Raw genomic sequence first — 15,514 nt, 5'->3', positions numbered from 1 at the left:
TTGTTTTGATTTGCATTTCCCTGACCGCTAAGGAGGTTGAGCATGACCTTAAGTGTCTTTTGGCCATTTGAACATCTTCTGTGGAGAATTCTCTGTTCAGTTCAGTAACCCATTTTTTAATTGGGTTAATTAGAGAGTTTTAATGTCTAGTTTCTTGAGTTCTTTATATAATTTGGAGATCAGACATTGTTCTTCCATTCCAACCCTCTCCCCCCCTGAACTGTCGTGTCCCTCCATGTTCTCATCTCTCATCCCTTCCCCCTTATTTCTTTCCCCTTCCCCTAGTTTACCTAAAGGATCTCATCTAATTCCTCTTTCATTGGCAATTCCTGTGTCCGTGTTTTTTTTTTTTGTTTTTTTGTTTTGTTTTTTTGTCTTCCTTGTTACCTGGTTTCTCTGGAGCTGAGGACTGTGGTCTAGTTATCCTTGGCTTTACATTTAATATCTACTTATGAGTGAGTACATATCTTGTTTGCCCTTTTTGTGTTTAGGCACCTCACTCAGGATGTCTTTTTTAAAGCTCCATCTATTTGCTTGCACATTTCATGATATCATTGATGTTTTTACAGCTGAGTAATACAACATTGTATAAATGTACCACATTTTCTTTATCCATTCTTCAGTTGAGGGGCATCTCGGTTGTTTTCAGTGTCCTTTGCATTATAGAAGCATTTCAGTTTCAAGAACTTCCATTTATTGATTGTTGCTCTGTCTGTAAAACTAGTGTTAGATTTAGGAAGTGGTCTCCAGAGCCAATGCGTTAAAGGAATTACGCTTTCTTTTATTAAAACATTAATCTCTATGCTTACATTTTTGGTGAATATTCAGCAGCGAATTGAAACATTAATGTTAATGCTATTCAAAGACTCAATCCTTCTAAACAAAGATGATATTTTTTTTTTTTTGGTTTTTTGTTGTTGTGGTTTTGAGCTAGGGTTTCTTTGTAGCTTTGAAGCCTGTCCTGAAACTAGCTCTTGTAGACTAGGCTGGCCTCGAACTCACAGAGATCCACCTGCTTCTACCTCCCGAGTGCTGAGTGAGTGCCACCACTGACCAGCTCAAATATGTATGATTTGAAGTTAATCTTGTTTTTATGACAGGGAGGAAAAGCAAAGGAAAACTTTAAGTGAATTTTTTTTTGGTGGACAGGTGTTTGCAAATAAGTGTTATGAATTGCATTAAGCATGGTTCTATGTAGAGCCATGCCAATGACAACATCTCATTGAAAGAACTATAGGCAACAGGAAATTCCAGATTCAAACTTAGAACAATATATGAGATACTATTGTTTATAGAAAATGTAAATTATTTTTATAAAGACTAGGGATGAATAATCTATTCAGTATTTAAAATTATTCAAGGGTATATCTCAATAAAACCAATACTATACTTTATTTCCTGATAGGAAATGGCCTTTTTGTGTTTCGAATATTGATCATTTTTTTTTGTTGATTTTTCTGAATTCCTTTTTATTTGTTTGAAGGGAAAAAGATAAAGTATATGTCAAGCATATTCCATTTTCTTTGTTGTTGTTGTTGTTGTTGTTCCGAGTACCTACACAAAAGAGCAGATAATCTGGTTCAGGTTTCACCCTAAACCATTAACAGAGCTTGGCAACTATATGTTCAGCCCCACGACAGTACCAGTAGTAAGTCACTACAGATTGAAGCGTTTTAAACTTCCGCATCACTAGAGGATTATTTGGTCTCTCCCACTCCTCTGCCTGAGTAGACTCTTTCCTTCAAGCCAGGTACCATGTCTACGCATCTTCCTGTGCAGTTTAATGTAAAGCAACGACTTAAAATTATGGGTACTCAGTCAATAATATATATTGAATATATGAATGCAATATTTATGTTAAAATTCATTTGAATAATGCTGTGGCAGCAAATTTCTTCATATGAACAAACTGTGTCTAATGAAACAGTGCCTTTAATATATTATAGAAAGCTTATTTTGTACTGAATTCAACTTCCACTACATCAAGCAATGCTTGCAATATCAGTTATTTTAATGCCCATATTAGTTAAAATGAGCTTTTCACCATCTGTTCCATCTACTAACCATGAATGTAAAGGAACACATTTTTCTATTACTTTTGCAAAATGTGATATATAAATGATTTAAATACAGTTATATGCTCATGAAGTTATGCTGCATGCAGCTGGCATGTGACTCCCTTATGTTACAAACAGAAGCAAAGGAGAAAATATACTCTATACGACACAGATAACTTTATGTTGTATGAGTTTTCTTTGTCATGACAGTAGAAGATCAAATTTTTACATCAAAACTGGACTTCTCTCAGTATTGAATTTGCATTATGAACATCAATTCCCCCACCTCTCTTTCAATAAAGTCTTTGTTCATCAATAATTTGATTTTGCTAGAATTTCATTCAATATGGTGAAGGTCTAGTTACTGCACATTTATGTATGTTGAAATGCTTGGTGCTACTGTGAGCTATTGATCCTACTGTTAATTTGCATAGAGATAAAAAATCTACTAAAAGAATTGTTTACTGAGCTCAATTAAAATATAGTCTGCCTTAGAAACATTGAGAAGAAAGGACTCTTAAAATTTAACAAAATGGCTTTAGCTGGACTGTCAATCCTGAGACTTTACTGCAAAAATAATTAAGAAGAAAAAAGATGTGTCCTTTTATCTTGCCTGTCACATCTATATCCATTCCCCATGAAAAACATTGCAATGCTTTTCAGACCAATAACTTTCTAGGGAGTAATATTCATGAAAAAGTCATGAAATCTAATAAAAATTTATATTTAAAGATCATAGGAAATGAGAATTGACAGGAAGAATGTGCTAAGACTTTAAAACTTTTTACATTGTGTTACCATCATGTATCCTTCACCCCCGAATAAAATAAGACATAGTTTTCATTGCCATGCAAATTGAGAAAGTAGGCTATTTCTTCCATGGCCTGGTTTACTGTCGACATTTAGTGGTAACATTAAAAAATGGGAAAGAGTCGAAATTTAACATTTTAACTGCCATGAGTTATATCTGTGGCTTTTACATTCTTTGTTCATATAGCATATTGCTTAAAGGAAAAAAATAAACTAGCAGCTTGCATTTTTGCTCACCACAGTGTTATCGTCATATATAGAAATTGTTTCTAATTGCTTTTGCTAATTATTACAGACAAATTATACAAACACACATAAAAATTAACTTACACTGTGTCAAAACAGCAATGTGGTCAAAAACGTAGATGGTCAGGAAGATAATCAATAAAACATCACCAAGAAGAAATAATATATATTAAAAATAAATGCAATATCATAAGGTGATATGTTCTTTTTTCGAGTTTTGATAAAATATCATTGCATCTTTCTCCATTGCCTTTCGTCTCTCAAAGCTGTCCCCTCCACTAATCCCTTTATTCTACATAAAATCTTTGGCTTCTCTTTTTATTAATTATTGGTACATGTACATATATATTCTTAAATATGACATTCCATCTGTGTGTTTTGCTCCCTTATATAACCTTAAGGCAGATGATTAGCTATAGAATAATGAATCAGTGTGTTCTCAGATAGGCACTATCTTTTCTGCTCTCAGCATCGCTTTGTCCTCTCTAACTCTTGTTGTACGGCTGCATGGGCTTATCCCCTCCACTTTGGCATGCTTGTTGGTGTTGTCTTGTTCACTTCAGGTAGTCCTAAACCTTCATCCATGAAACTTCCCTTGCAACTGACAGTCCATTTAGACAATCATACTATTTAATTTTAAATATGAAAGTTTACGCATTTGCAAAAACATTTTAGTTTTGTCTTTGATAGGTTTCAGAATCATAACATTGAATAATTGACTTATAAGGCCTGGCAGTGGTAGCACGCATCTTTAATGCCAGCACTGAGGAGGCAGAGGCAGGTATATTTCTGAATTAAAGTCAGTAGGTCTACAGAGTAAGTTCCAGAGCTGCACAGACAAAGTCTCTCTTGAAAAAATAATTGATTCCTTGATTTAGACAAAATAACCTCAGTATAGACAGTTTGCCTAATGTTCTGTTGTAAGTCCTGCCAAGAAGGTGGAAGGGATTCACTGCATATAACCTCAGCTCTATTACTCCCAAGAAATGTCTAGGATTGAAGAATTTGCATTCCAGGTTTTCAAAACTACTATAATGTCAATAATTAATGGCTTATAAGTACTCTAAAATATAAAGAAAGAAATTATTAAAAGAACAAAAAATCATTTAAAAAGCTATGTTCTTAATTTTTAGCAATTGATGTTACATAAGTTTTTTTCTTGTGACTCCTTGGTTAACGAAGGATGAAAACTTTTATTTTACTTTAGAGAAATTTTATTGGCTGCCTTAAAATGTTTGTTTTTCATTTGTGTGTTCTTTTGAGAGGAGCATTACAGGAATGAATTCAAGTTGGTGGGGAGGCAGAGAGGAGCTGAAAGGAGGTGAGACTGGCAGTTGGGAAGTGGAAATAATATGCAACCTCAATCATGTGAAAAATACATTTTAAATGTTCCAGTAAAGCTAAAAACTTAGAAAAAAAACTATAACATCTCCTGTAAACTTACCCCATGTCTGCTTTCAGGACAAGCTCTAAAACTGGAGTCAAATGACATGACTTACTTTGCAATTCTTTCAGTCCAAACGTCCCACACCTTGTCAGCCTACAGATAAGCAGGTTTTCCACGAAGAAAAAAAAAGTTTTCATCTCTGCCTTTAACCATACTCTGAGATAATTACAACTTAACTAAAAGCCTTTTGTATTTTATGGGCTCCAAAGGAATCTCTGTCATTCCTTTTATGTGTAGCGATCTTACCTGGAAATGCTTTTCCCATAGAGCCTCACAAAACCACAAGGAGTCCACTTAGTTATATGTAGACACCTGCTGTAGTACAGTGCACAAGGGGAACACTCAGCAAGCCACTGCTTTCTCTCACCCCCATCCATTCCTTTAAACGGAGGTGGTTTTTTTATGTGCATATAAATATTAAGTTCAAAGGCAGCCTCGCCATATGGCCGAGGTGAATTCAAGGGTTCACACTGAGAAGGGGAAACAATCATGTAGCAGAGCAAGGGCTGTTCCACACTTTTGAGAACTGTTGGGAAGACAGGGGTACAGACCAATCCTGGACACTGAAGACTGAGATAAGTGCAAAAGATAAGGATGCTTCAGTTTACAGGTTGTACATACTTTAAGTACTTCTAATGTATTTATTTCCACTATTTTAAAAGCAGTTTTAATGAAATGGTAAAACTCTTGGGGTAGTTAATTCTCAAGATTCTTGATTTTGAAGATAAAAATTAGGAGTTCCATGAATTATAGTATTTTGTGATTGGCTACAGGTTTTCCTTTAATTTTACTTTTGGTTCTGTTCTGAAAAATTTAAATCAGTCCTAATTTGTGGCTATTTGTCTATGAATTTTAAGTTACATTAAAATGACCAGCAATGGACTAGAATGAATGTTCAGAAGTTAAGAGTTTTTGGTTTATAGTCATGAAGATCAGAATTTGAATATCAGCACCCGAAGGGATTCACAAATGCCTGTAACTCCTTCAATAAAGTATCCATTGTCTTTTCTGTCCTGAGCACTTACATGTATGTGTGTGTGTCCTCTCGTATACAAACCGTCACGCATGCCTATGAACACAAGAACACATGAACACTCAAATATAAACAGTATTTTAATCTTAAAATTATCTTTTATTATTTTTATTTGTATGTGTGTGCTTGCACATGGGCACACATATTTGTGTGAGTGAACTGTGCAGGTGATACTGTGTGTCATGAATGCGGGAGCAGGATACTAAGGTCAGATTTTATCACTCTGGTCTTGTCAAGCTTTCTTTTGTTGTAGCTGATGATACAATGTCTATACCTGAAGTGCATTGAGAAAGTCTCATTATCTACCTGCCTCCGCCTCCCAGGTTCTGAGATTACAAGTATATACTTTCTTGCCTGGCTCCAGTCATTGCTTGCTTTCTAACTTAGGTCCTCATGCTGATGTGGCAAGGGCTTTCCCAAATGAGCCTTCACCTCAACCTTAAACATAATCCTTTTTTTTTAAGTTTCTTCTCCCTCCCCTCTTCCTGCTCCTCACCTACCTTCCCCCACCCAAACCCCTTTCCACTCTTCAGAAGGGGTAAGGGCTCCCATGAGGAATTTACAAAATCTGCAATATAAAGTTGAGTTCAATAAATGGAAAAACATTAAATCTACCTGGATTATTTCATTTAACAAAATGCCCTCTAGGTATACCCATTTTCACTCAAATGATACTACTTTGTTCTTTATATTTAGAATAAAATAATATGTATATTTTTATTTAAAAGACAAAATTTAATTTAAAATGCTTCATGATCTTTAAAATGCCCATGTACCCATAGGTGAGATATTCGGGGATTCTTGTAATTAACACTGGACTAGTGACCTGTGCCTCCTGTCAGTATGGCAGAATAGACACACTCTCTATTACTACTCAAATAATGATGTATGTTGCCATTATAATTTGTGCTACTAATATAAATTCAACCTTTATATGAATGTGTGCCTTGGGCACAAATCTACCAAATACTTTCATTTATCTAAGGAAACTGCAGGTCCTTATTCTTTTTTCTTTTTTCTTCCTTTTATTGAAAATGGCTTATTTTTTATATAGTATATCCTGATTACAGTTTCCTGTCTCTCTGCTCCTCTTAGTTCCTTCCTTCTTGCCTCCCCCTTCTAATCCACTGTTTTATCTCTTATGATAAAGTGAAATATAAAATAAAAGAAATCCATCACTTTGAGGATAGACAAGGTAAACCAACAGAAGGAATAGAGTTTTAAGAACTGGCACAATAATCAGAGATCCCCCACTAACACACTCAGGAGTTCCATAAAAAATACGAAGATAAAAGCTATAATATATATGCCGAGAAACTTGTGCAGACCTCTCTTAGCCCTGTGCTTGCTGCTTCACTCTTTCTTATTTGATTCAAAAGCCTTGCTCTCCTGGTGTCTTCCATTCCCTTTGACTTTTACACTCTTTCTGTCTCCCTTTTGCTGGGTTCTCTGAGCTCTGGTGGGTAGGATTTTATGGAGACATCCCAATAAGAGTTGTGTGTCCAAAGATCTCTCTCCATGTAATATCTGGCTGTGTGTCTGCATCTGTACCTATCTGTGGCAGAAGGAAGCTTCTCTGATGATGAGTAGAGCAGAATATCATTAGGAGTTATTTTATTGATACATTTTTTTTAAATCAATTCTGTTTGGTTTAAACCTAGGTCTCTGAGTTATCCAGTTTCTGGCTCTTGGTCAACCAAGTAGTATTGGGCATGGGTCTCATCAGTATCAAATCAGACATTGGTTGTCGATTTCCACAAGTTCTATGCCACCATTGCCCTAGCATATCTTGCAAGTAGAACAGACCTGTAAGTCAAAGGTTTTATAGCCAGGTTTGTGTTTACATTTCATTTTTGGTAGCTTGCAAAGCACCTTCCCACATCAAATGTGCTAAAGTGTAGAGGAGAAAATTCCGTGTAGGTACCAATTCAATTTCTCCATGTTCAGTGAGTTGTGCAAGTGCTTGGTTCTCTTCTGTTTGTGTGCAGAAGCAATCCGCTGCCTTAGCAACAGCCTGGGTTGTTAGGAGATTTCTATGGGAAAATGCTACATTGAATGCAACTCATTCCTGCTAGTGGAAACCTTGTTTGGCGACAAGTTGTTCTGTTCAGTTTCTGTCTCTCCAGTTATTAGGAGACCCCCATTGGCATCCCCTTCATATATTTTAGGGAGTTTCTGCTATACTAGGTTTCCCTATCACAGCCTCCTCATTTCCAGCAGGCATTCCTGTATTCAATCCCTCATCACTATCTCCATTCTTGCTCCCACCTGATCCTCCTGTTCCTGTCCCTTCTCACCCTCAACAATATCTATTCTCTTTTCCTCTTCCAGGGAAATCCATGTGTATGTCTATTTCCTTCATCTATTCTCCAAGTCTACAGACTGTAGCTCTGTTATCATTTATTTAATGGTTAACATCCAAATATAAGTGAATACATCCCATATTTATCTTTCTGGATCTGGGTTATCTCACTCAGGATTATTTTTAGTTTCATTCAGTTCCCTGTGAATTTCATGATTCTTTTTTTTTTTTATCAGCTGAGTAACAATTCCTTTTGTAAATGTTTCGCATTTTCTTTATCCATTCTTCTGTTTGGTACATTTTCTGGCTATTATGAATATAGGAGCATAGAACATGTTTGAACAATGACACGTGTTTGAACAAGTGTCACTGTGGCAGAATGAATCATCCCTTGGGCATCTGACCAAGAGTAGTAAGCTTGATTCAGAGGTATATCGATTCCCAACTTTTTGAGAAACCACCGTAATGATTTCTATTGTGACTGAATGATGTTTTAATCTGACTATCAAAGGATAAGTGTGACCCTTCTTATACATTCTAGTGAGCGCGAGTTATCACTTGTTTTATTAATCTCAGTCATTCTGACAGGTGTAAGATGGAATCTCAGAGTTGTTTTGATTTGCATTTCTCTGGTGGCTACAGATTTTTAGCATTACTGAAGTGTTTCCCAGCATTTTAGTGACTTCTACTGGGAACTTTCTGTTTAGAGCTGTACCCATTATAATTGGGCTACTGGTTTTTTGTGATATCCAGTTCCTTGATATATCGTAGTTTAGAACCAAATGTGGAATTTGTTACATTTCTTTTCATTCTGTAGTCTGTCCCTTTGTCCAAATTATGGTGTCCTTTGCCTTACAGAAAAATTTCAGTTTCATGTGGTTCAATTTACCAGTTTTTGATCTTAGTGCCTATTGGTATGTCTTTTAGGAAGTCTTCTCCTGGGCTAATGAGTTCAAGGTTCTTCCACCATTATTTTTTTTTTTTATCAGTTTCAGTGTATCCAGTTTTATGTTGGGGTCTTTGTTCCATTTTGTCTTGAGTTGTGTGCAGGGTAGTAGGGGTGGGTCTATTAGCATTCTTCTACATACAGGCACACAGTTAGGCCAGCAGCATTTTTAAAGATGCTATTTTTCTAGTGTGCTATTCTGGCTTCTTTATCAAAATCAGGTGGCCATAGTGTATGGCATCAGGGCTTGTTCTTCATTTTGATTCCAATGATCTACCTGACATTTATGCCAATATCATGCAGTTTTACTTTACTATAGTAATACAGCTTGACACAGGGAATGGTAAGATATCCAGCAGTTACTTGTTTGTTTTTATTGTGTACAATATTTTTCTGTTTTTGCAAAATCAAGTTAATAATTTTCTCAACTGAAAAGCATTCAATTTTCCATCTATTACATTTTATATGTCCATTACCTGTTAAAAGAGACTGTGATTGATTCAATATAAGGGTCACTATGAGTAGGCAGAAATAAATATTGGTTCATGTATCTACTTGATATATTGAGGAAGTTTCCTTTGGTTATACATAAACAGTGGAAATTTTGGATCCTGTGTCAAGTGTGACTTTGTTTCTAAAGGAATTGTCATGATGCTATGTTTGGTGGCTATACTTACTTACATTTCCTCCAAGGTATAGAAAGTTTCCGTATGCTCACAGGCGCTTGATTTTTGTTATAAGAGTCACTGGGACTAGAGGGAAGTGACATTATATTGTGGTTTTGATTTTCATTTCCCTGGTAATTTGTGTGAGTGACTACTGTTGTTTAGGTTTGTTGGAATCTGAATATTTTCTTTTGAAAAAAAGTACTCAGGTTATTGATTTATATTTTACCACATTATTGGATATTTCTTTTTGAATTTTTGTTATTTAAGACTTATTTTATTTATTATTTCATGCTGTTTGTCACCTTTGCCCATATAAGAATATGTGTGCATATACCCTGCACAAGCAGAAAACAGAAGAAAGCATCTAACCTGTTGGTACACAGTTTGCAGGTGTTCGTGGTGCCTAGGCCTGAATTTTAAACCTCATGATTGCTCAGCAAGCATTTTAAATACTGAAATGCACAGAAGACTTAATATCTTCTCAGAAATTGAATCTAATTAAATGACAGAAAGCTATATGGACCATGTCCCATGGTATATTGTCTAAAACATCCAGATGGAATAGGCACTTAACTTTTTGTTCTCATCTGTCACTTACTATAAAGTAGGTTTCAGGTGTTTTAAACCTCCTTGTTCCTTGTTTGCAAACCATACAGGCTACGTGGTAAAGGGAAACCACAGAAATCTCTGGTGGTTGGGATAAGAACCATAAAGTATCTGGAGGAAAAGTATGGCTATTAAAGGGAAATGGAGAAGTCAGAGAACAAGATGGAAGACAGATTGCGACATTTCTATTTTCTACAAGCACAAAAAGCAGTAGGTAAAGATACGGCATCTATGGAGAAAATTTACCTTGGCAGGAGACAAGAAGACTTAGGAGAAATAGTCTGAGAAAATAGATGTGTGTATGTGTGTGTGTTTGTGGGTGAATGTGTTTAACTTACCTTTAACACTAGCTCTGGCTATACTATTTATCAACTCTAAACTACACACTGCACAGTTTGTGACTATAAACTACATAGAAAACCATCTTTATATGTCATAAGCTAAACAAATTGAATTAAGAAAAAATACGTTAAAATGTATGACATAAACAATTCAAGATTGGTTTAATATAGACTTTTTAATGTTTCTTATGCACATTATTTCTAAAATATCTGCTATGTTTTTTTATCTACAGCATGTTATGTGAAGGTCCATTAAAAATTATAATGTCAAAATCACTACAACCGTCTTCATGTTATCATGCAGGATTTTTTTAAAAAAAGATCCCAACTTCTTAATAACCAAAATTGCTTTTTCTTAAACAACCTACTTATTAAACAGCTTGTCCCAAGTAGTAATTGCCAAAATCATCCATGATCCAGAATGTTTTTAAGATATCCATGGTAGAATTGAAAACTGGCACACTAGAATTGGAGACTGTGAATTATTTACAGGATGAGACAAAGGGTAGTCATAGTAGCAATGTGAAGTTGAAGAGAATTTAGGTTACATGAATATATTTTGCATGTTTAATAGAAAAGTATGAATGAATATTATATACAAAGCTTAAGGGTCAGAGCTGAAGGCGAAATAAAACCAAAACTTGGCCACAAATATTAAAAATATTAATCAATGGCAAGAAAAATAAAATTTCAAAGTGAATGATATCTTTGCAAGTTTTTATTACAGTTTATACGAATATTAGTCAGTATCTTAATGTACAAATATAAATAAAAGGATTGAGTTCCTTTATGTGATAGAGATGAATGCCCTAGTAAAGCCCTAGAAATACATCAGATAAAAGGGAGAAAGAATCTGATGCAGTATGTGAAACATTCAGACAAACAACAGGACTATAAGATAGGTTCTGTAAATGTACAATTATTATGGAATAAAGAATAAAGTTACAGAAAATGAAGAAAGGATGAAGATAAGAAAAGAGAGGTGTAATAGTCAGAAGCCAAAGAGGATTAAGAAAAGTATCTTAAAAATTCAGTTCTATTACTTTTATTCTCCCTTCAAATTCAAGACATTATTTCACATGGTACTTTAAAATGGTTATTTTGTAGGAACAGTCAATGCTATTATGACCACCTACTCATCTCTTCAGTAACATCAAAACAACATGATTAACATCATATTGGCTTTGGTAACTACTCTGTTGAATGATAATTTCCATAATTTTAAGAACTGACTTTTCCTTGACTGGTTTTGTTAAATTGGGACCTGCACAGGTGAGAAGAGAGGGGGTGAGTTTGTGATGGACTTTTCATGGGAGACCTGTTTCCACAAGCCATGGCTCTAAAGCCCTAAAGTGTTATGGCCCCAGAGGGCACAGGTGAAAATTGTAAATACCAGATTACAGGTACACTGCTGAGGCTTTGCTCAAATCCAAGTCATATTAATCTCTGTGCACATACTCATTACCATTTTTCTTAGGCTTATTATGTTTCAATGAAATTAAATTTACAGCCGAAAATTCTGTTAATGTAGATATTTTGATTATATATATAGAGAGACAGATAGATAGATATAGATAGATAGATAGATAGAAAGATAGATAGATATAGATATAGAAACACAGATTATAAATACATAGACAAACAAAAGCTTTTGGTATGGAATGATGTCCCCAGCTTATTCCAAAGCCTAGCACTGTCCACTTCTCCAAACAATCCTTGATCTGCTTTCTGTTATAATCTATCTGTTAAGATGCAAACATATTTATATTTTGCCATTAGGAACAGAAAAACTTTCTTTAGCCATATTTAAGATTAACATAGACATAAAGCCAAATCTGAAACTACCAAAGTTAGTTAACCTGATGAACTACAGGGTGAGGAAAATGCATCATCCTAAATCAAATTTATATTTGGATTTTAATTCATTTATTTTGCAATTTGTTCATTTGTATGTTCAGAGTCTTGTTTAAAATGGACATTATCTTGCTCCCAGCTCCCTCTCATATTTTGCACTAAACTTTTCTGTGTGGAAACACTCTTTACATTTTTCTCATGGAAAAGTGTTGAGAAAGACACTAAATCAAGTCTGTTTATAACAATGCGATTAGACTCTGGTCAACCCAAGGACTTTCCATGGAAAATAAATCTCTTAATCTTCCTCTTTCTTAGCATAACAGATTTGTATCCAGTATAGGATTTTTCTTTAGTAGTAGATAATGATCTCTGAACTTTTATAATCTTATTGACCCAGTTCTTGTTACTTGCAGATATAATCAAGGTGCTTCAATTATTTCTTTTCTTTCCTCAGCATGAAGTGCTAATTCACAGGTACGAACTAAAGTAGGACTTAAATTTTAAAAATTCACAATTCCAGAGTGTTCTTCAGACTTTAGAGTTTCATTGTTATTAACTTTCTCTTTAGCATTGTTTATTTATTGTACTTTTTATTTCAACACGTTCTAAAGCTATCACTTTTAGAATTCACTTATGTTTCGTGGAGATATGAGCATTTGTATATTAGTTAATGGCTTTGTCCTTCTACGTATATATATATATATGACAACTTTTTATATTAATATATAATGCTTATGTTTTCTCTATATATAAAGGTCTATTTGGTCCCTTTTAAATGGACCTTATTATAAATTTAGAGTTACCATTATTTAGAGTTATCTTAAATAATGCTATCTTAAAAATATAGTTACCTTATTATAAACTCCAAATCAAAGTAGTAGGCCTATTAGCACCCTTTCCCCACAGATGAACAAATGCACGTGCAGCTATTGTTAAATAAAATAAAACAAACTTACTCAATTGCGCACATACTTATCCTCTTTTCTGATAGTTGTAATACCCATGTTTTTTCATCTATGATTCATGACAATTAGATACATCAGAAGAATGAAATAAATAAGTCAGACAGCACTTTCTTCTTACATGAACGGTGGACTATGCAGAAGACAAGATGTACATGGTTTTAATAATGTAATAGAAGATACAGTAAGAAAACATATGTATAGATGTATGGTAAATCCTGCTTATTTATTCATTAAAATATTGACTTAATAAATATGCATCACTGTAAAACAACTGTATCATAGATGGGAAGCATTTTAAAAGTGATATTCGTTCTAATAGGGTGTGTTATTTTGAAGATTAATGCAGTGTTCACTTTCCCAATGTTGTTTGTAGTTGTTTTCCTGAGATGAGTATTTATTCACATTTTTATTCTCTTTTTTAATATATCAACATGATCAATATGATCTTATCATCTGTTCAAAATGAACCATTATCATAGCAGCAGGTATCACAAGCATATCACACTAAACGGAGACTGCTTGTTCCATTTCCTGGCCACTCAGACTGGAATAATCACACAAGCTATATTAATTACAACACTGTTTGGCCCTAGCTCAAACACATTTCTGGCTAACTTTTATATCTTAAATTGTCCTATTTCTATTATTTTGTATTTTACCACGAGGCTTGTGGTTTATTATTTCTTGCTTCGGGCAGCTATATGGCATCTCGCTTCTTCAGTAGATACATGGCGTCACCCTTACTCCACCTACTCTCTCTCTATATCTCTTCCAACTTAGCTATATTCTGCCCTGTCATTGGCCAAAACAGTTTTATTCAGTAACCAATAAAAGCAACACATATACAGAAGGAATACCACCTCTCTCTCTCTCTCTCTCTCTCTCTCTCTCCACACACACACACACACACACACAAAAGCTCGTGAATAGATACTTGATATATAGATTAAGCATAATACCAAAGTAATAGTTCTAAAGTGAATAACAAAATGAATTTTCACAGTGAATTTTTAAAATTTTTATTGGATATATTCTTCTCTTATACATCTTGACCACAGTTTCTCTCCTGTGATCCCCTCACCTTACCACCACTCTTGATGTTAGAGCTCTTACTCTTTTGTATGCTCTAGGAACTCTCTTAATCGTGTTGTATTTCCTAGTCCCAGTGGATTTTATCTGTGTATAACCCTACTAAGAAAAAAAATGTAAGCAATTTTTGAAGCAACAGTTTTATTCTTCTTGTTAAATGGATGACCAACAACTAGGAGAGTGATTTCTTTCACTGTATTTTAGTTCTCTTGAAGCTAGTCAGAAAACACACACACACACACAAACACACACACATTGTCAATAGAGCAATTGCTGAAATTTGCTAAACTACTGAAGAATGAAGAAAGGTCTGGTTTGCAAAGGATATGGTATAATTGACTTAATTATTAGGCCATATTTCAACTAGTGATTTTTTTTTTCTTTTGGAGAGCCAAGAGTTCAAATCAATATACAATACTCATTGTTGTGGATAATCTTCAGTTTGGTGGATGATATAATTATCTTTCAAAAATAAATTTTTGTATTTTTAGACTAATTTTGCTTGCTTGTAAAAACAGGAGTTGAAATAATTCATAACTTTTAGACGTTATGTAACATAAATGTATGAAGTTATGATTATTTTGTATTTTTGTTTAATCTATATAAATCACATAATCAAAATAATGACTCTAAAACTGCAATGATATCTCACCGCTTTCTATGTGTCAGTTCTTGCTATTTAAACTGTGGCAAAGCTCATAACTGTTAACCAGTCTTTAAACACACAAGGGAGAAAACAGAGATAACATACTTGTATAGCTGTAAAGTGAGCTTATGGCTTAGATCACCACAAAGAACTATTCAGCTTGAAGTCTTGTTTTTTTTTTTTAATTGGGGCTTACATTTTGATCTAGCATTAAAATTCTCTTGGTCACAAGAATATGCCACTCATAGTTATAATCAGCTAATATTCCCATACAATTTGAATGTTAAAAATCAGAAAAAGAATCAGGCTTGTGTGACCCCCTTCATTGATCCCATAAAAATTGAAAGATGTGATTGTGTCTGGGCCCCTTTGAAGGTTTGGGCAAAAGAACAGTGGAATATTTAATGAGATTTAGAAGCACAGAACAGCTGGATTTAGACTCCAGGGTATGTCATATGCATCACTGATATGACGTCTGTGAAAAACAAAGATGTAGAATGCTCG

The 15,514-nt window shown here is 34.4% G+C and overlaps 1 protein-coding gene across 2 annotated transcripts in view; it reads left to right on the top strand.

Moving 5' to 3' along the window:
- Mgat4c (MGAT4 family member C) overlaps nucleotides 1–15,514 on the top strand; it is a 497,836-nt gene that overhangs the window by 214,830 nt on the left and 267,492 nt on the right. The window lies entirely within an intron of this gene.

This window comes from Microtus oregoni, unplaced genomic scaffold (genome assembly GCF_018167655.1).
Source record: "Microtus oregoni isolate MIOR12 unplaced genomic scaffold, Mior012 000001F_ref0000356, whole genome shotgun sequence".
In the NCBI taxonomy this organism is placed as follows: Eukaryota; Metazoa; Chordata; class Mammalia; order Rodentia; family Cricetidae; genus Microtus; species Microtus oregoni.
The sequence above is the reverse complement of the archived record's forward strand: the minus strand, read 5'-3'. Positions and strand labels throughout refer to the sequence as shown.